Source organism: Neoarius graeffei, chromosome 2, assembly GCF_027579695.1.
Source record: "Neoarius graeffei isolate fNeoGra1 chromosome 2, fNeoGra1.pri, whole genome shotgun sequence".
In the NCBI taxonomy this organism is placed as follows: Eukaryota; Metazoa; Chordata; class Actinopteri; order Siluriformes; family Ariidae; genus Neoarius; species Neoarius graeffei.
The window spans coordinates 46,473,463-46,496,066 of record NC_083570.1 but is presented as its reverse complement, the minus strand read 5'-3'; the positions used below and the strand labels follow the sequence as shown (position 1 = coordinate 46,496,066).

At 44.5% G+C, this 22,604-nt stretch overlaps 1 protein-coding gene across 2 annotated transcripts in view; it reads left to right on the top strand.

Moving 5' to 3' along the window:
• slc38a4 (solute carrier family 38 member 4) overlaps positions 1-22,604 on the top strand; it is a 539,078-nt gene that overhangs the window by 418,983 nt on the left and 97,491 nt on the right. The window contains exon 1 of one of the 2 annotated variants that reach the window (XM_060914349.1): positions 10,071-10,163. The exons of the other annotated variant lie outside the window; for it this stretch is intronic. The gene's annotated coding sequence lies outside the window, so the exon portion shown is untranslated. Of the gene's footprint in view, positions 1-10,070; positions 10,164-22,604 lie in introns of those variants that run through there. 2 annotated transcript variants of the gene reach the window in all.

The following is a 22,604-nucleotide window of genomic DNA, read 5'->3' as shown; positions in this document are numbered from 1 at the left end:
TTATGTTTAGCTCCAGTAACCTCTGTTCCGTGTTCATTGCCTATGTCTTTGTGGTTTTTGTACTTTGCTTTCTTTTGGACTTTTTGGGACTTTGTATTTACCATTTTTGGATCTTCTGAGCGTTTTAATTTTTGCCTCTTCTTTTCTGTTTTTTTGACTCTTTGTTTTGACTTTGAACTTTTTGGGTTTTTTTTCCCGGTTATCTTCTGAGTGTTTGGATTATACTTTTGTTTTTTGCCTTGGATTTTTAATATTGTAAATAAACTGTTTTTTCTACTCTACTTTCGCCTCACTCCTCTGCACTTGAGTCATTCCCCTGGTGGCCTAGTGGGGGTTTGCTGGATCACTACACCAGCGACCCGGGGTCGATTCCCAACAAAACCCTAACAGACCCAAGTTGTTATCAGCGCTCAGTTCAGAAGCCTGCATCTCTGATGGTATGGGGTTGCATTAGTGTGTGTGGCATGGGCAGCTGGAAAGACACCATCAATGCTGAAAGGTATATCCAGGTTCTAGAGCAATATATGCTCCCATCCAGACAGCGTCTCTTTCAGGGAAGACCTTGCATTTTCCAACATGACAATGCCAAACCACATACTGCATCAATTACAGCATCATGGCTGCGTAGAAGAAGGGTCTGAGTACTGAACTGGCCAGCCTGCAGTCCAGATCTTTCACCCATAGAAAACATTTGGCGCATCATAAAATGGAAGACACGACAAAAAAGACCTAAGACAGTTGAGCAACTAGAATCCTACATTAGACAAGAATGGGTTAACATTCCTATCCCTAAACTCGAGCAACTTGTCTCCTCAGTCCCCAGATGTTTACAGACTGTTGTAAAGAGAAAAGGGGATGTCTCACAGTGGTAAACATGGCCTTGTCCCAACTTTTTTGAGATGTGTTGTTGTCATGAAATTTAAAATCACCTAATTTTTCTCTTTAAATGATACATTTTCTCAGTTTAAACATTTGATATGTCATCTATGTTCTATTCTGAATAAAATATGGAATTTTGAAACTTCCACATCATTGCATTCCATTTTTATTTACAATTTGTACTTTGTCCCAACTTTTTTGGAATCGGGGTTGTACTAAATATATTTTAATTGTAATTAAATTGTAGAAAAGTGCAACTTGAAGTGTATTTAGTGTAATTTTATGTGCTAAATTACACATAACTTTCACTTAAAGTATATTTTAGTATAATATATTTCTATAAAGTGTAATATAGTATAATTATTTTAAAGTGTGTTAAAAGTGTTAGCGTGAAAGCGTGATGTTAGTATACTTTTTATATATTTACAAAAAGTGCAATTTGTGTAAGTACATTTTCAATATACTATTGAAAATATGAATATACTTTAAATACAATAAAGTACATTTATTTTTCACCAGGGTTGCCATGTCTTCATATCTTACTTTGTACTTTGGGCCTCTTAGTTCCAGTGAGGGGAAATTGTAATGTTACAGCATACAAAAACATTCTATACAATTATATGTTTTCAGCTTTGTGGCAACAGTTTGGGGAACAAACACAAATAGATGTCATGGTCACATGTTCACAAGCGTTTGGCTATTGTAGTGTATTTATCAGCAGGGACGTACACAGGATTACAGAGGGGCAGGGGCTCAAAGTCAGAAAAAGGGCAGCAAGTGCATGATTTTTTTTTCCCGGTCCTTTCCAAAATATGGAAATGTAGAATTAAAATTAACGTACTAATAGAAAGGTAAGTACTTAGCTATGTGTCCTGTGTTGGTGAAAGTGATATGCAATTGCCATTTCTTTTGTGTCAGCAAAATTGTCACTCACATTATCATAGGCTTGGAAGATATGCAAAGCAATAAAACACTGGTGCATTATTAGGCTTTTTTATTGTTAAAGATTTACCATTGAACAGTGAAACCTGAACTTTGAACAAATAAGTAAATAGCCTAATGGACAAAATGATAAAAATCAGTCCTTCCTCTCATAAGGTAGAAGCCTAACATTCCAGGGGCCTTAAAGCAGTAACCTTCTGGGGGCCATGTCCCTGTAGATATTAATGACCTCATTGTGATTTATGGGTATGTCTTTTTCAATCGAGAGGAGAAGGAGATCAGAGAGCCTCTCTTCTTTGCATAGGCTTCTGAGTACATTTTTCACAAGCTTTTGTTTTTGTTTTTTTCTGAAACATAACCCACATTTGATTTGAGCATGCTGTGGAAGAGGTCGACAACTAGTTATATATACAAGAGGAGAATGTAAGCTTCCCGACGATATATTATACTTGCATGTACACCGAAGCACGGCCGAGGCAATCAATTGTGAACAGTAACAGGTCAGGTCACGTCAGTTAACAAGCAGATTATTAAACTACAGAGACTTAAATTACTCGCACAAATGTCAGTAGCCCTACAAACGCCCAAATGTCATGTACATACAGTTTGAAAGGGCTAACTGTTAGACCATAACTCACATGTTCAAGCTGCCTCACTGTCACGTCTCCTCTGTTATCATTGTGGCAGCGCAGCGGCTTCTTCCCTCTCACTCACGTCCGCGCGCCCCCTCTCTCTGGCCGCACTCGAGCGGAGCAGCAATGGACAGAGAAGCGGCAGGCTCAACGCACACAACGACCCCGTATTACAAGAAAATTGGTAGATTGCCGTGGAGTTTTTGTACCGCCGTTGTTTTAAACTTCTAACAGGACTGTATTATTTATTATTAGGATTATTATTATTATTATTTTAAAAGGGCAACATTTAATTCGAAGCAAAAAGGGCAGGGGCTCAAGCACCCCAAAGCCCTATGTGTGCATGTGCCTGTTTATCAGCCCTATACACATAGGCAAAATCAGCATACGCCCAGAGGCCAGCTTGTTAACTATATCTATAAACATACTTCATATCTACACTCACTGACCATTTGATTATGTAACCCTACCATACCATATACAGTGCTGCTTGAAAGTTTGTGAACCCTTTAGAATTTTCTATATTTCTGCATAAATATGACCTAAAACAACATCAGATTTTCACACAAGTCCTAAAAGTAGATAAAGAGAACCCAGTTAAACAAATGAGACAAAAAATATTATACTTGGTCATTTATTTATTGAAGAAAATGATCCAATATTACATATCTGTGAGTGGCAAAAGTATGTGAACCTTTGCTTTCAGTATCTGGTGTGACCCCCTTGTGCAGCAATAACTGCAACTAAACGTTTCCAGTAACTGTTGATCAGTCCTGCACACCGGCTTGGAGGAATTTTAGCCCATTCCTCCATACAGAACAGCTTCAACTCTGGGATGTTGGTGGGTTTCCTCACATGAACTGCTTGCTTCAGGTCCTTCCACATTTCGATTGGATTAAGGTCAGGACTTTGACTTGGCCATTCCAAAACATTAACTTTATTCTTCTTTAACCATTCTTTGGTAGAACGACTTGTGTGCTTAGGGTCATTGTCTTGCTGCATGAGACACCTTCTGTTGAGATTCAGTTCATGGACAGATGTCCTGACATTTTCCTTCAGAATTTGCTGGTATAATTCAGAATTCATTGTTCCATCAATGATGGCAAGCCATCCTGGCCCAGATGCAGCAAAACAGGCCCAAACCATGATACTACCACCACCATGTTTCACAGATGGGATAAGGTTCTTATGCTGGAATGCAGTGTTTTCCTTTCTCCAAACATAATGCTTCTCAGTGAAACCAAAAAGTTCTATTTTGTTCTCATCCATCCACAAAAGATTTTTCCAATAGCCTTCTGGCTTGTCCACGTGATCTTTAGCAAACTGCAGATGAGCAGCAATGTTCTTTTTGGAGAGCAGTGGCTTTCTCCTTGCAACCCTGCCATGCACACCATTGTTGTTCAGTATTCTCCTGATGGTGGACTCATGAACATTAACATTAGCCAATGTGAGAGAGGCCTTCAGTTGCTTAGAAGTTACCCTGGGGTCCTTTGTGACCTCACCAACTACTACACGCTTTGCTCTTGGAGTGATCTTTGTTGGTCGACCACTCCTGGGGAGGGTAATAATGGTCTTGAATTTCCTCCATTTGTACACAATCTGTCTGACTGTGGATTGGTGGAGTCCAAACCTTTTAGAGATGGTTTTGTAACCTTTTCCAGCCTGATGAGCATCAACAACGCTTTTTCTGAGGTCCTCAGAAATCTCCTTTCTTTGTGCCATGATACACTTCCACAAACATGTGTTGTGAAGATCAGACTTTGATAGATCCCTTTTCTTTAAATAAAACAGGGTGCCCACTCACACCTGATTGTCATCCCATTGATTGAAAACACCTGACTCTAATTTCAACTTCAAATTAACTGCTAATCCTAAAGATTCACATACTTTTGCCACTCACAAATATGTAATATTGGATCATTTTCCTCAATAAATAAATGACCAAGAATAATATCTTTGTCTTATTTGTTTAACTTGGTTATCTTTATCTACTTTTAGGACTTGTGTGAAAATCTGATGATGTTTTAGGTTATATTTATGCAGAAATATAGAAAATTCTAAAGGGTTCACAAACTTTCAAGCACCACTGTAACAACCTCTACATCAATGCCAGGAAGACAAGGGAGCTGGTGATCAATTTTCACAGGAGAGCACCACAGATTACACCAGTTAACATCCTGGGTATGGACATTGAGATCGTGAGGGAATACAAATACCTGGGTGTTCACCTTAACAACAAACTGGACTGGACTACCAACACAGATGCTTCGTACAAGAAGGGCCAAAGTCGTCTCCACCTGCTGAGGAGACTGAGGTACTTTGGAGTGTGCAAGACACTATTGAGGACATTCTGCATCTGTGGTAGCATCTACCATCTTCTTTGCTGTGGTGTGTTGGGGATGTGGAAGCTGTGAAAGAGACAGGAAGAGACTGAACTGGTGAAAAGGGCCAGTTCTGTCCTGGACTGCCATATGAACTCCATTGAGGACGTGTGTGAGAGGAGGACGTTAACTAAGCTAATGCTAATCAGACTGTTGATGTTCTGACCAGCTTCTTCAGCAGCAGACTGCTGCACACATGGTGCAAGAAGGAACGCTACCACAGGTCTTTCATCCCAACTGCTGCCAGATTTTTCAGTGACAGCCTGGCATAATGTAGCACTGTTTCTCAGTGTCACTATCACTTTCTGTCACTTTATTCCTCATCTCATTGCCATTTTCTACTTATGCTGTGCAATAATATTACTATTTGGGACAATATCCTTTTCATTTGCAAGTATTTTCTTTTCTTATTCATGTCTCACTCTCATAATTGATATGTACAATTATGTTCATAGCCTGTGTTTTTTGTCATTTATTGGTTACGTTACTCACATATTCCATCCTCGTTAGTTATACAGGGTGTTTCAAAAAATTTGATATAATTTCACAATCTAATAACTTTGCCAGTTCTCGTTCAATTGACCTCGAATTTTAACAGCATGTATGGAAACAGGTCAAATTTTTATTTTAAATGTTATTTGTTTTTATCTTTTTAGATATAGAAATGCCAGAAACACAGAAAAGGCATTTTGTGTGTTAGAGTATGCTTGAACACAGTCGAACAAGACTGTGCAGCATGCATTTATGAGAGAATTCTCTAATAATGCACCAAATGCAATGCAGATTTGGACATGGCACAAAAAGTTCAAAGAGGAAGGCTGTCTGTGCAGGGCAAAAAGATCTGGACGACCACCAGCATCAGAAGAGATGGTCGAGCGGGTTTGCCAATATTGAAAATTTGTGAAATCGTTCATGGAATCCACATACCTTTGAATTTCTCATTCAAATTTTGAGGAAGAAAGCTTATATTGCTCAACATTAAGCCTGTTCAGTTTCATTTGCCTAGACTAAATAGTTTCTGGGATATTTGCATCTCAAATAATATCAAATTTTTTGAAACACCATGTACGGTATTATTCTGTGCAATAACATTCACTACCTTGTGCAATATTTCTATTTCTATTTCAGTTGCCAGTATTTTATTACAACAGTATTGCCACTTCAGGTGAAGTAATACTCTTATTTAAGTTCTGAAGTTTCTTATTTTGTTGTGTACACTCCATACATGGCCTGTGTTTTCCCTCCATCCCATCCATTATCTGTAGCCGCTTATCCTTTACAGAGTCGCAGGCAAGCTGGAGCCTATCCCAGCTGACTATGGGCGAGAGGCGGGGTACACCCTGGACAAGTCGCCAGATCATCGCAGGGCTGACACACAGACACAAACATTCATTCATCCACACTCATATTCAATTTAGAGCCACCAATTAGCCTAACATGCATGTCTTTGGACTGTGGGGGAAACCGGAGCACCTGGAGGAAACCCACATAGCCAACATGCAAACTCCACACAGAAAGGCCCTCATCGGCTGCTGGGCTCAAACCCAGGACCTTCTTGCTGTGAGGTGACAGTGCTAACCACTACACCACTGTGCCCTGTATTTTTTCCTTTTTTATTTATTTTAATTACTTTTTTATACTTTTATTGCACTCTATTTTTTTTGTTACTGTCCATTCCTGACTCTTTTCTATCTGTGAGCTGCTGGAACATGTAAATTTCCCCACCAAGGGATGAATAAAGTTTATCTTATCTTAATAATAATAATAATAATGGGCGGCACGGTGGTGTAGTGGTTAGCACTGTTGCCTCACAGCAAGAAAATCTGGGTTCGAGCCCCGTGACCGACGAGGGCCTTTCTGTGCGGAGTTTGCATGTTCTCCCCGTGTCTGCGTGGGTTTCCTCCGGGTGCTCCGGTTTCCCCCACAGTCCAAAGACATGCAGGTTAGGTTAACTGGTGACTCTAAGGCCAAGTTTACATTAGACCGTATCTGTCTCGTTTTCTTCGCGGATGCACTGTCCGTTTACATTAAACCGCCTGGAAACGCCGGGAAACGGGAATCCGCCAGGGTCCACGTATTCAATCCAGATCGTGTCAGCTCCGGTGTTGTGTAAACATTGAGATACGCGGATACGCTGTGCTGAGCTCTAGCTGGCGTCATCATTGGACAACGTCACTGTGACATCCACCTTCCTGATTCGCTGGCGTTGGTCATGTGACGCGACTGCTGAAAAACGGCGCGGACTTCCGCCTTGTATCACCTTTCATTAAAGAGTATAAAAGCATGAAAATGCTGATGCAAATACTGCCCATTGTGTAGTTATGATTGTCTTTAGGCTTGCCATCCTTCCACTTGCAAGTGGTAAGTGATATGCACTGGGATCACACACACAGCGGCTCAGTCCCGAATCACAGCTTGTGCACTTCACTCGCGTGCTCTGTGAGCTGCGCAAGGCCGGAGTGCGCACCCTCCAGAGGGCACTCGCTGTTCAGGGCGGAGTGATTTGGAGCGCAGGATGCCTGCGGAGCCGAGCGTATCCGTGTATTGGTGTTGCTGTGTGCACGCAAATCGTGTATTGGTGTTGCTGTGTGCACACTAATCGTTTTAAAAACGTTAATCTGATGATCCGCTGATACGGTCTAATGTAAACATGGGCTGAATTGACCATAGGTGTGAATGTGAGCATGAATGGTTGTCTGTGTCTATGTGTCAGCCCTGTGATGACCTGGCGACTTGTCCAGGGTGTACCCCGCCTTTCGCCCGTAGTCAGCTGGGATAGGCTCCAGCTTGCCTGCAACCCTGTAGAACAGGATAAAGCGGCTAGAGATAATGAGATAATAATAATAATAATAATAATAATAATAATAATAATAAATGGATGGATGGCACTGTCACCTCACAGCAAGAAGGTCCTGATTTCGAGCCCAGCAGCCAGTGAGGGCCTTTCTGTGTGGAGTTTGCATGTTCTCCCCATGTCTGCATGGTTTTCCTCCGGGTGCTCCGGTTTCCCCCACAGTCCAAAGACATGCAGGTTAGGTTAACTGGTGACTCTAAATTGACCGTAGGTGTGAATGTGAGTATGAATGGTTGTCTGTGTCTATGTGTCAGCCCTGTGATGACCTGGCGACTTGTCCAGGGTGTACCCCGCCTTTCGGCCGTAGTCAGCTGGGATAGGCTCCAGCTTGCCTGCAACCCTGTAGGACAGGATAAGTGGCTACAGATAATGGATGGATGGATGGATGGATGGATGGATGGATGGATGGGGGCTATCATGGATTGATGATGGATTAGGCAAAACTGTGAGTAGTTGAAACCAGTTTAATTGGTTTTAATGAGTTCTGATATGGGCGGCACGGTGGTGTAGTGGTTAGCGCTGTCGCCTCACAGCAAGAAGGTCCTGGGTTCGAGCCCCGGGGCCGGCGAGGGCCTTTCTGTGTGGAGTTTGCATGTTCTCCCCATGTCTGCATGGTTTTCCTCCGGGTGCTCCGGTTTCCCCCACAGTCCAAAGACATGCAGGTTAGGTTAACTGGTGACTCTAAATTGACCGTAGGTGTGAATGTGAGTATGAATGGTTGTCTGTGTCTATGTGTCAGCCCTGTGATGACCTGGCGACTTGTCCAGGGTGTACCCCGCCTTTCGGCCGTAGTCAGCTGGGATAGGCTCCAGCTTGCCTGCAACCCTGTAGGACAGGATAAGTGGCTACAGATAATGGATGGATGGATGGATGGATGGATGGGGGCTATCATGGATTGATGATGGATTAGGCAAAACTGTGAGTAGTTGAAACCAGTTTAATTGGTTTTAATGAGTTCTGATATGGGCGGCACGGTGGTGTAGTGGTTAGCGCTGTCGCCTCACAGCAAGAAGGTCCTGGGTTCGAGCCCCGGGGCCGGCGAGGGCCTTTCTGTGTGGAGTTTGCATGGTCTCCTCGTGTCCGCGTGGGTTTCCTCCGGGTGCTCCGGTTTCCCCCACAGTCCAAAGACATGCAGGTTAGGTTAACTGGTGACTCTAATGCCGCTTTTCCACTACAAACGCGGCTGAGTCGGGCTGAGCCGTGCCGTGCTGAGTCGAGCTGAGCGGGGCTGTTGGAGTTGCATTTCGACTACAACCGCGCTGAACCGTGCTGGCTGGAAGTGGGTGGACACATTGGGTGGAGTTAGCGAAAGTGGGTGGACGTCACGTGATGCCGTTAAGCAACGCAAACAGTGACATCAGTGAGCTTTTAAGCGGTAGTCTCATGACCCGAATAGTAAACAATAAACATGGACATGGATTCGTTAGTGTTGCTGGTCTTGGTGCTGTGGCTTGTTGTCACCGACAACGCCAACAGATACTGGCAAGAGCGTATAGATGAGGCGAGGCGCATAAGGCTTCATAATTCTCGTAATTCATAATTCTTCTTCTTCCGAGTTTACGGTGTTTACAGATCCCAGCGTGCTCGCGGGGCGTGTGTGGGCATGTGAGGACACTCCTCCTCACCAATCAGTGCACAGGGGAGTGTCTGCTCACGCCCCCAGCCTCACTCGGCTCGCTTTGGCTCGCTTCAGCCCCACTCCAAAACCGTGCGAGTTTTAGGGGCTAAGTAGGGCTGAAGCGAGCTGAGTCGTGCTGTTTTTTGGTCGTCGAAACGCGAGCCGTGTCGGGCTGAAGTGAGCTGAAGCGAGCTGAAAAAGGGTAGTGGAAAAGGGCCATAAATTGACCGTAGGTGTGGGTGTGAGTGTGAATGGTTGTCTGTGTCTATGTGTCAGCCCTGTGATGACCTGGCGACTTGTCCATGGTGTACCCCGCCTTTCGCCCGTAGTCAGCTGGGATAGGCTCCAGCTTGCCTGCGACCCTGTAGAACAGGATAAAGCAGCTAGAGATAATGAGATGAGATGAGATGAGATGAGTTCTGATATTATTGCAATCAATGTTGCCTAGTGCAATGTCTCAAAAGCGTAACAAGCACACTTCTTTTGAACTATTACCACTAGCTTGTTATCGAATTATAAAGTCACGGAAAGCACATTTCCAAAGACAATGTGGCGGGAATTTTGAGAACAAAAGGCAAGGGAAAGTCTTGAGCAAAGATATGAGTCCTCAGTGACAGGACAGGCTGGGTACTATAGGGCAGGCGACCACCATCGGAGTGTGTCGCTGTAATTTGATGCAGCAGGAGGGCTCTACCATCATCACATGGTGGAAATTTCCATGCTCTTCTCTCGCTTTCAAAGGGGTCTGGACAAGAAGGGCAGGAAGATCTCTCGCCCATCCTCAGCTCAGAGATCTGAAGTGTGTGTGCGCGTGTGAGCGTTTGAGCACGCGCATGTGTTTTTCCTGACCAAATCAGGTAAGTTCTGTTTGTTTGTTTGTTTGTTTGTTTGTTTATTTATTTAGATGTTGATCTATAGTTGCCTCTTTTTTTCCTCCTTTAACAAGCAGAATTTGCGACATGATATGGCAGCTGGTCATATTCATAAATAGCCTGTGTAGGTGATTTTATCCAAAGTGGTTCAGTGTTTTGACTTTGGATATATATATATATATATATATATATATATATATATATATATATATATATATATATATATGCGATTAAAGGCACAATTATTAATATACCTATAAGTTGATAGAAATAAGCTAAGAGTATTTGCAGAAGTAATCAGGAACGTGTAAGTATTCAAGCAAGCTCTATGAAAACAAATAAATTTCAGCAGGTCCGTGCATCATCGCATTGCTCCTAATTGCTGTGAATGTGACGGGTTTGTTATTATTATTATTATTATTATTATTTAATTGGCGCATGCTCATTTCAGTGCATTGTGTCTGACTGCATGGGCGCGTGCACGGTTCGTCTAACCTTGATCACACCGCGTGAACCCTCTATTGAGAAAATAGCGCGTGCATCAATCATATAAAACAGCGCGTGCGCAACCTGTGGACTCAGACAGGTGGCTGCATGAGTAATGAGGAGGAGAGATTTGTTTGGAAGAAGAAGAAGAAGAAAGTGTAAAGCTGAGTGTTTAGCGAGACAAGGCTGCATGCACGGGCTGTGTGCGGACCTGGAGGATATAGGAGACTACTGCAAATGACTCCTGTTGTATTATTAATATTAATGTTAATATTAATACTGCATGCATTAGGAGGATTGACACAAGCTTGTAATATACAGTATGTTCCTTGATTTTTATGCATTTTTTTAGACGGGGGAGGGGTGTCTGTTCTTTTGGAGATAAAAGACCGTGTGTGTGTGTGTGTACATAAAGCTTGGTTTTCTTGCTTCGGATCATAGGCTGTTTAAACTTTGTTTGAGGTACAGATCCAACACTCATCCTAGCTGACTAATAATGTAAGCATTTAGCTAATTACTGAGGCCAGCATGAGCTTGGTCTGATTTACAAGAAGAATAAAAACACGCTTCTGGTCATGAGAGGCGAGTCCGAATCTAGAGCAATGAAAAGCAGCGAGTAAGCTAAACCCCGCCCACTTTTCCTTTTAATACGGTATAATAGAGCGCCGGCTACAATTATCGACACCTTTCTCCACAGTTATCGACACCGTTCCACAATTATCGACACCTTTGTCCACAGTTATCGACACCATTCCACAATTATCAGCACCTTTGTCAACAGTTATCGTAACAGTTCTACAATTATCGACAACTTTGTCCACAGTTATCGAATACCATTCCACAATTATCGACACCTTTGTCCACAGTTATCGAAACCATTCCACAGTTATCGACACCTTTGTCCACAGTTATCGACACAGAATGGCCTGATTTTTTTTGTTGAGATATTACAGAAATAAACATGTATCACAATGACCAAATTTCAGAGGGAACTAAATTTCACTGATTTTATGAAATCGAAAGGGCGTCTAGCTGGTTTATTTTGAGGATTTTGAACTCTTTCTTATCCCCCGCTGGCCAAAAGGCCAGAAGGGGGATTATGTCGTGGCAATGTCCGTCCATCTGTCCGTCCGTCCCGGGAAGGGTGCTCATCTTCTGAAATCAACTTCTCTCACAGTTTTTGGAGGAATTTCACAAAACTTGACAGGATTCGTTGTTCTATGACGGTAATACGCATATTGCACTTTCGTTCAGTTCATTCACATTTTACCAGAGTTATGGCCCTTATTACCAAACTTGTACTATGACAATTTCATGAGAGTGGATTAAGCACTTATAGTATAGATATAGTTGGCAGCAGGGGATACTGTGCTCTCTGAGCACTCTTGTAACACTTGTATTTATCAAAACATTGTAAAAATGTCTTTAATTATTAGATGGTTTTTATTGTCATTGCATATAAAATATATTTGCATATGCATATACTACCTAGTAGGTTTGGTTAAAAAAAAAAGTAGGCTGCCTTTTTTTTTTTTTAAATCAGACTTTAAGAGACATGCTTCATATGGAAATATGTTTTTGACTTTGATAGCATTTCAGATTTACTTAACCCATTATACTGCCATTTCAGTAACATGCTCTGTGACTATGGATAAGCAGTTTGTGAGTGATATATATGCAACAGATGCATCTCGCCTTTGTTACAATGCATCTGCATCTGTTGGCTCATGAAATTATGATTGTCATGACATAAGGTAAATTAATTAGATTTTATTCAGTTCCATGTGTTGTTAAAATTGCTATGGCATTGTCTAAGCCTGCATGTACAGTGGTGCTTGAAAGTTTGTGAACCCTTTAGAATTTTCTATATTTCTGCATAAATATGACCTAAAACAATATCAGATTTTCACACAAGTCCTAAAAGTAGATAAAGAGAACCCAGTTAAACAAACGAGACAAAAATATTATACTTGGTCATTTATTTATTGAGGAAAATGATCCATTATTACATATCTGTGAGTGGCAAAAGTATGTGAACCTCTAGGATTAGCAGTTAATTTGAAGGTGAAATTAGAGTCAGGTGTTTTCAGTCAATGGGATGACAATCAGGTGTGAGTGGGCACCCTGTTTTATTTAAAGAACAGGGGTCTATCAAAGTCTGATCTTCACAACACATGTTTGTGGAAGTGTATCATGGCACGAACAAAGGAGATTTCTGAGGACCTCAGAAAAAGCGCTGTTGATGCTCATCAGGCTGGAAAAGGTTACAAAACCATCTCTAAAGAGTTTGGACTTCACCAATCCACAGTCAGACAGATTGTGTACAAATGGAGGAAATTCAAGACCATTGTTACCCTCCCCAGGAGTGGTCAACCAACAAAGATCACTCCCAAGAGCAAGGCGTGTAATAGTTGGCGAGGTCACAAAGGACCCCAGGGTAACTTCTAAGCAACTGAAGGCCTCTCTCACATTGGCTAATGTTAATGTTCATGAGTCCACCATCAGGAGAACATTGAACAACAATGGTGTGCATGGCAGGGTTGCAAGGAGAAAGCCGCTGCTCTCCAAAAAGAACATTGCTGCTCATCTGCAGTTTGCTAAAGTACATGTGGACAAGCCAAAAGGCTATTGGAAAGATGTTTTGTGGATGGATGAGAACAAAATAGAACTTTTTGGTTTAAACGAGAAGCGTTATGTTTGGAGAAAGGAAAACACTGCATTCCAGCATAAGAACTTTTTCCCATCTGTGAAACATGGTGGTGGTAGTATCATGGTTTGGGCCTGTTTTGCTGCATCTGGGCCAGGAGGGCTTGCCATCATTGATGGAACAATGAATTGTGAATTATACCAGAGAATTCTAAAGGAAAATGTCAGGACATCTGTCCATGAACTGAATCTCAAGAGAAGGTGAGTCATGCAGCAAGACAACGACCCTAAGCACACAAGTCGTTCTACCAAAGAATGGTTAAAGAAGAATAAAGTTAATGTTTTGGAATGGCCAAGTCAACGTCCTGACCTTAATCCAATCGAAATGTTGTGGAAGGACCTGAAGCGAGCAGTTCATGTGAGGAAACCCACCAACATCCCAGAGTTGAAGCTGTTCTGTACGGAGGAATGGGCTAAAATTCCTCCAAGCCGGTGTGCAGGACTGATCAACAGTTACCGGAAACTTTTAGTTGCAGTTATTGCTGCACAAGGGGGTCACACCAGATACTGAAAGCAAAGGTTCACATACTTTTGCCACTCACAGATATGTAATATTGGATCATTTTCTTCAGTAAATAAATGACCAAGTATAATATTTTTGTCTCATTTATTTAACTGGGTTCTCTTTATCTACTTTTAGGACTTGTGTGAAAATCTGATGATGTTTTGGGTCATATTTATGCAGAAATATAGAAAATTCTAAAGGGTTCACAAACTTTCAAGCAGCACTGTATATGGTATGGTAGAGTTACATAATCAAATGGCCAATGAGTGTAGATATGAAGTATGTTTATAGATACCTAGCTAACAAGCTGGCCTCTGGGCGTATGCTGATTTTGCCTATGTGTATAGGGCTGATAAATACACTATGTAGCCAAACGCCTGTGAACATGTGACCATGACATCTATTTGTGCTTGTTCCTCAAACTGTTGCCACAAAGCTGAAAACATATAATTGTATAGAATGTTTTTGTATGCTGTAACATTACAATTTCCCCTCACTGGAACTAAGAGGCCCAAAGTACAAAGTAAGATATGAAGACATGGCAACCCTGGTGTAAAATAAATGTACTTTATTGTATTTAAAGTATATTCATATTTTCAATAGTATATTGACAATGTACTTACACAAATTGTACTTTTTGTAAATATATAAAAAGTATACTAACATCACGCTTTTACGCTAACACTTTTAACACACTTTAAAATAATTATACTATATTACACTTTATAGAAATATATCATACTAAAATATACTTTAAGTGAAAGCTATGTGTCATTTAGCACATAAAAATTTAGCACATAAAAATTTTGTGTGAAAATCTGATGATGTTTTGGGTCATATTTATGCAGAAATATAGAAAATTCTAAAGGGTTCACAAACTTTCAAGCACCACTGTAATTAATCAGTGATGTTATGGTAATTACTCAACCCAATATTATATTTTTTACCAACCCCATTTCCAGAAAAGTTGGGATATGTTTTTCAAAATGCAATAAAAGTAAAAATCTGTGATTTGTCAATTCACGAGAACCTTTATTTAACTAACAAAAGTACAAAGAAAATATTTTTTTTACCAACTTAATTGTATTTTGTAAATATAAACAAAGTTAGCATTTGATGCCTGCAACACACTCAAAAAAAGTTGGGACAGAGGCATTATTCCCATTGTGTCACATCACCGTTCCTTTTAAAGGTCCCATGGCATGAAATTTTCACTTTCTGAGGTTTTTTAACATTAAAATGAGTTCCTCTGACCTTCTTAAGTCACCCCAGTGGCTAGAAATTTCATAATGTGTAAACCAAACTATGCCCAACATTTGAGAATGGCGCGTCAAAACGGCGTGTTGATAAACTCTTCCCTTTACTACGTCAGCAAGGGAGATGATCCCCACGCCCCCCCCTCTGGATTCCCACCCACTGTATGGATTGCCCCGCCCAGTTGTAGTGAGGAGACCATAGAGGACACAACAACATGGCATCACCTAAGCGAGCGAAACATGGAAATTGCGCTGTACATGGATGTGACAACAGAAAAGAGTCTGTTTTTACTGCCGACGGGAGAGCCCCTGAAGACGCAGTGGTTTAATTTTATTTACTTCAATAATACGCCGTCGAGTCTACCTAAGACGGTGTATGTTTGTCGGAAGCATTTTCCTGAGGAATGTTTCCACAACTTGGGACAGTACAGGGCAGGTTTTGCACATCAACTGTCACTGAAGCCTGGGTCCGTACCAAGCATCCCTGCCACATCAGCATCAAACACCGAACAAGTAAGTGTATAACTGGTCGTTTTGCCGTGTTTTAAAATCGGTGCGTTAGCCTAGCAATGGCTACATTAGCTGTGCAGCTAACCACTTCCTGCAGTTAGCCAGGTAATCTGCGCTACAAAACTAAAGAGCATGCAGCATGCTCTGTTAAACTGAGTTTAGTCTGGAAATTGACTAACTTATGAGCTTATGTTTGACTATTGCTCCGCAATGCATGTCTTCTGTTGGATAAGCGCTATGTTGCTGTAGTTGCTGCTTCTATCCTCTTTGGTTATGGAGTGCGTGTTCAAGCCTAGGGTATTATACGTTCGTAAACTACCACTCTGAACACTCTCGCTCTCTGTTCTCTGTGTTACGTTGAGTTTACGAAAGGAGTCTGAGGGAGAACGGGGTTTTGTCTTAGCAGCGTGGCTACAGGCGCTGATAGCAGCGAGTATGTGTGTGCTCAGCTTGGTCAAGCCCCTCCCCCTCCCCCATGGCCCGCCCCCACCCTCTACCCTTCCCCGCCTCCTGCTTCTCATTAGCAAAACGACGCACTGGGAAAAGCGCTGAAATGGGGCTTTCTCTCAGGAGGCTATATTTACGTGCCGAGGGTTCATTTCGAGAAAGGCTGCGGATATAACATCCGGAAGCCTCCACGAGCCCATTTAAAGCATCAACAAACCACCATGCCATGGGACCTTTAATAACACCTTTTAATCGTATAGGATCTGAGGAGGTAGCATGGTGGTATAGTGGTTAGCACTGTCCCCTCACAGCAAGAAGGTTCTGGGTTTGAGCCCAGTGGCTGACGAGGGCCTTTCTGTGTGGAGTTTGCATGTTTTCCCTGTGTCTGTGTGGGTTTCCTCCAGGTGCTCCGGTTTCCCCCACAGTCCAAAGACATGCAGGTTACGCTAATTGGTGGCTCTAAATTAAGTGCGAGTGTGAATGGTTGTTTGTCTCTGTGTGTCAGCCCTGTAATGACCTGGCGACTTGTCCAGGGTGTACCCTGCCTCTTGCCCATAGTCAGCTGGAATAAGCTCTAGCTTGGCCGTGACCCTGCACAGGATAAGCGGTTATGGATAATGGATGGATGGATCTGAGGACACTTAATTGTAGTAGTTTTGTAATTGAAATGTTTGCCCATTCTTACTTGATACAAGACTTCAGTTGCTCAACAGTCTGTGGTTGCTGTTGTCTAGATCCTGTAACAAATGGCAGATTTGAAAATAATTTTATTTTTGGGACTTGAAATCCGGGGCGGCACGGTGGTGTAGTGGTTAGCGCTGTCGCCTCACAGCAAGAAGGTCCAGGTTCGAGCCCCGTGGCCAGCGAGGGCCTTTCTGTGTGGAGTTTGCATGTTCTCCCCGTGTCCGCGTGGGTTTCCTCCGGGTGCTCCGGTTTCCCCCACAGTCCAAAGACATGCAGGTTAGGTTAACTGGTGACTCTAAATTGACCGTAGGCGTGAATGTGAGTGTGAATGGTTAGTGGTGTCAACAATAATCGATTCGGCAATGCATCGCAATGCGGGGCATGGACGATTCAGCATCGATTCGGCAACATGCCAGATCGATTCAGTGTATTAAAAAAAAAAACCTTCCGTGGGCATTTCCGGAGCAACATCACAGACATGCGCAGTCTGTAGCTGCACACCAGTCGAGAGAGCACTAGCTTAGCAAGATGGCTGAGGCGGAGGAAGAGGACTGCGAGAGACAGGTTATTATTAACGCATCCAAAGGTTGGAAAGCTGACATCTGGGCACATTTTGGATTCTACGAGGTTGATGGGAAAGTAGACAAGACTTGTGTGTAAAAAATCTGGTCTCATTCAAAGCACTAAAAAGCTGTAATTTGTTTTCTTTTTCATATTTGAAACTCTATAACATTCAATTTTATTTTGTTTAAAACAGGAGTGATACACACAACAGCCAATAAAATGTTGTTCAGTATCTGACTGCTTGTACTGCCTCATGACTACTGAAAAATTTGCCTTGCTTTCAGTAAAATTTTAACGCATCACAATGCATCGTAGAATCGGATTGAATCGAATCGTTACCCTCCGAATCGTAATCGAATTGAATCGTGAGGGCTGTGCCAATGCACACCCCTATGAATGGTTGTCTGTGTCTATGTGTCGGCCCTATGATGACCTGGCGACTTGTCCAGGGTGTACCCCGCCTTTCGCCCGTAGTCAGCTGGGATAGGCTCCAGCTTGCCTGTGACCCTGTAGAACAGGATAAAGCGGCTAGAGATGATGAGATGAGATGAGACTTGAAATCCCTGGAAATGATTGTTATAACATAGTGGTGTACACTGATAACCATTCAGAAAAAAAAAAGTCACTGTCAAAACAGAAGAAATGGTGTAAAAGTGTAGATGCAAGTTCTGTAGTAAAGTTAAGATGAGCTAATTTTGACTATTGGACTCTCTAATGTATTTAATCTCATTAATTTTTTTTCCTGACCACAAATTGTTTTGCAGTAGTCTTACATACAGTATATTAGGTGGCAGAAATCAAGTGCTGAACCTCTTTATTATTGAAATGTTCAGGGTGTATTGCATTTGGGTTATATCATCCTGTTATTGTCTGACCTAATGTATTTCCACTTACATTTCTTTGATACAAATTCTCAGAGGTGGACAAAGTACCCAATTTCATTACTCAAGTCAAAGTTTACTTAAGTTAAAGTACTGAAGTATTTGCTTTTAAAAATACCTAAGTATTAAAAGTACATTTTCTGTCAACGCATTGTTGTATTATTGTATTATTGCCACAGTGCTTACAAAACCAAATGCCTCTGAAGCAACCGACTGGATTCACTGACTAACTTGTAGAACCTGTAGAATAACTTGCTTGCATAAAAAGGAATTGAAAAGCTTAGCTGAAAACTACCGTGGTATCTCAGTCATCATCTGCTAGGGATGAGCGAGTACAGCATTATCTGTATCTGTTAACCATATGAATTATCTGTATCCGTATCCGTACTCTGAGTGGGCGGGTCCTAACCCAGAAGTGGGCGGGATTTAACCTGGAAGTGGGTCTGGTTGTCTTGAAACGGGTGGGGCTTTAACCAGTATGTTATTTTAAGCATGCAATTGATATGGGTTGATCAGAAATTGTTATATTTATTGCTGATTAGAAAACTATTTACAGGACAGCATCAGCATTGAGCTTCAGATCAATGGTTTTGATCACGATAGCAAACGAACTATTTACAGAAGAGCAATTCCAGCGTTATGGACGTGACACTTGAACTCAAAATGGCAACAAATGACCCAGTGCATGTTTTATTGTCTCCCAGTATTTAAACAGGTTGTAGCGCGGACAATGCGTGGGTGGAGCACAGAGGACGGCAGGACAACGTTTGGAGGTAGTAACAGCGTATTTTATTAATAAACTTTTCAGTCTAAAAAGAACTCGCAGCACACAGACACACTCTCAGCCTCCACTCCCGGGTCGCGCTCCCTCTGCTCTCTCTCAGCCTCTTAAAATAGGGAGCGGTTTACTGGGAAAACACACACAAAACACAGGTTAATTACCGTCAGGTGTAGCGAATCTGCCACTCACCTTCCCCGGCTCCACCCTCCTGTCACAGACCGATGCTTGACCACGCCCCCGCTGCCACATACCCCCACCGCCCGACTCAGGCCGGGCGCCCGTCCGGCCCGCAGCCGACTCCCCCCCCCCCTTGACGGGAGAGGAAGTCCGCCACGACCATCTGCGCCCCCGGCCTGTGGACCACCTTGAAGTTGAAGGGTTGGAGTGCCAGATACCAACGGGTGATCCGCGCGTTGGCATCCTTCATGCGGTGGAGCCACTGGAGGGGCGCGTGGTCCGAACAGAGGGTGAAAGAGCGCCCCAGCAGGTAGTAACGGAGGGCGAGGACCGCCCACTTGATCGCCAGGCACTCCTTCTCAATGGTGCTGTAGCGCCCCTCACGCACTGACAGCTTGCGGCTGATGTATAGGACTGGGCGGTCCTCCCCCTCCACCTGCTGGGACAAAACGGCCCCCAGCCCTCTGTCCGACGCATCCGTCTGCAACAAAAAAGGGAGAGAGAAGTCAGGGGAGTGTAAGAGTGGCCCCCCACACAGTGCAGCCTTTACCTCAGAGAAAGCCCGCTGGCACTGCTCCGTCCACTGGACCGGATCTGGTGCCCCCTTTTTAGTGAGGTCAGTCAGCGGGCTGGTGACGTCCGAATAATTAGGTATAAACCTACGATAGTAGCCAGCCAGCCCCAGGAACTGTCTCACCCCCTTTTTGGTCTTGGGCCTCGGGCAGGCCGCAATCGCTGCAGTCTTATTAATTTGGGGACGCACCTGCCCGTTGCCCAAGTGGAAGCCCAGATACCGTACTTCCACCCGCCCAATCGCACACTTCTTCGGGTTGGCAGTGAGTCCCGCCCGCCTCAGCGACCTAAGGACGGCCCTCAGGTGTTGCAGGTGCCGCTGCCAGTCATTGCTATAAATGATGATGTCGTCTAGGTACGCGGCCGCATAGGTGGCGTGCGGCCGGAGGACCCGGTCCATCAGCCGCTGAAACGTAGCGGGCGCCCCAAACAGCCCAAACGGAAGTGTGACGAACTGGTGTAAGCCGAACGGTGTGGAAAAGGCCGTTTTCTCTCGGGATAATGGAGTCAAGGGGATCTGCCAATATCCCTTCGTCAAATCCAGTGTCGAGTAAAAGCGAGCCGTGCCTAGTCGATCGAGCAGCTCATCAATACGAGGCATTGGGTATGCGTCGAATTTAGACACCGCGTTGACTTTTCTATAGTCCACACAGAACCGGACCGACCCATCGGCCTTGGGAACCAAGACCACTGGGCTGCTCCAGTCACTGTGGGACTCCTCGACGATGCCCATTTCGAGCATGGCCTGAAGTTCTTCCCGAACCACCTTTTTTTTGTGTTCGGGTAGTCTATAAGGGCGGCTACGCACTACCACCCCCGGGGGCGTCTCTATGTGGTGTTCTATGAGGTTCGTGCGACCGGGCAGGGGCGAGAACACATCCGAAAACTCGGCCTGCAACTGGGCGACCTCCGCGAGTTGGGTCGGGGAGAGGTGGTCTCCACAGGGGACCGGAGAGGTACGTGATGCCAATGACCCTTTGGGGACCTCCGGCCCCAGCTCCGCCTTCTCCGGAACTACCGACACCAACGCCACGGGGACCTCCTCATTCCAGAGTTTCAGCAGATTGAGGTGGTAGATCTGTAGCGCCCCCTCCCTGTCCGTTCGCCTAACCTCGTAGTCGACGTCCCCGACTCGCCGTGTGACCTCAAAGGGTCCTTGCCACTTGGCGATTAATTTGGAGCTCGACGTGGGCAACAGGACGAGTACCTTCTCTCCCGGAGTGAACTCTCTAAGGCGCGTGCCCTTGTTGTACAGGCGGACTTGCCGTTCCTGGGCCTGCCGCAAATTCTCCTGAGTTAGGTGGGTGAGCGTGTGGAGTTTTGCGCGCAGATCCATAACGTACTGAATTTCGTTTTTGCTCTGTGAAGGTCCCTCCTCCCAATTTTCCCGCAGTACATCTAAGATGCCGCGCGGCTTACGCCCGTATAATAATTCAAACGGGGAAAACCCCGTGGAGGCTTGGGGGACCTCTCGCACTGCAAACAACAAGGGTTCGAGCCACTTATCCCAGTTACGTGCGTCCTCACTTACGAATTTTTTAATAATATTCTTGAGGGTGCGATTGAACCGTTCAACTAAACCGTCCGTCTGTGGGTGATACACGCTGGTGCGGATCGGCTTAATACCTAGTAGCCCATACAGTTCGCTCAGTGTTCGTGACATAAACGAGGTGCCTTGGTCAGTCAGAATCTCTTTCGGGATTCCAACCCGGGAGATGACGTGGAAGAGGGCCTCTGCAATACTGCGTGCTGAGATATTGCGAAGAGGCACCGCTTCCGGGTATCGCGTTGCATAGTCCACCAGGACTAATATAAAGCGGTACCCTCGTGTTGACCGATCTAATGGCCCAACGAGATCCATCCCAATTCTTTCGAACGGGGTCTCGATTAATGGTAGGGGGCGCAAGGGCGCTTTTGGAATGGCCGCTGGATTTACTAACTGGCATTCGCGGCACGCCGTACACCACTTACGGACGTCGCCGCGAATCCCCGGCCAATAGAATCGGGCCATTATCCGGGCGAGTGTCTTATCCTGCCCGAGGTGTCCAGCCATGGGATTAAAGTGGGCCGCCTGGAATACCAATTCCCGGCGGCTCTTTGGAATTAATAACTGGGTGACTCGCTCTTTCGTCTGAGTGTCCTGCGTCACTCGATATAATCTATCCTTCAAAATGGAAAAATAGGGGAAGGACGGGGTGGCGTTCGGCTGGAGCGTTTGACCATCGATTACTCTCACTTGGTCAAACGCGTGTCGCAGAGTCTCGTCTCGCGATTGTTCCAGTGGGAAATCCACGAGGGATTCCCCAATAGAAAGAGGAGGGGCCGGCGGCTCCTCCCCCTGTCGCGGAGGTGACGTAGACGGCTCTGCGACCGCCGCTCCAGCCAAAGCGACACCGGGACCCTCCCCCGTCAACCGGCAGGACCCACTCTTTACTAGGCGTGCCATTAAACCCCGAAATCCCGGCCAATCGGTCCCCAAGATCAAAGAGTGGGTAAGGCGAGGATTAACCGCCGCCTTCACTATAGATTTTTCCCCTCTAAAATATATGTGGACTGACACCAACGGGTAGCTGTGAATATCCCCGTGCACACACAACACCTTCACCCCTTGTGCTCCCCCCAATGCCTCGTCTTGCACCAGGCTTTGGCGGATCGAGGTCTGATTGCAGCCTGAATCCACCAACGCCTGATATGTAGCCCCTTGTACACTTACCGGTATGCGATACGCTCCGGCCCGATCGAGGGCAGCCTCTGGCGCGTCGGGGATCCGCACCACCGCCCCCACCTCCATCGCTGCACATTGTTGCTGCAGGTGGCCCGGTTCCCCGCAGCGCCAGCAAACCGGCCCGGGCCTCC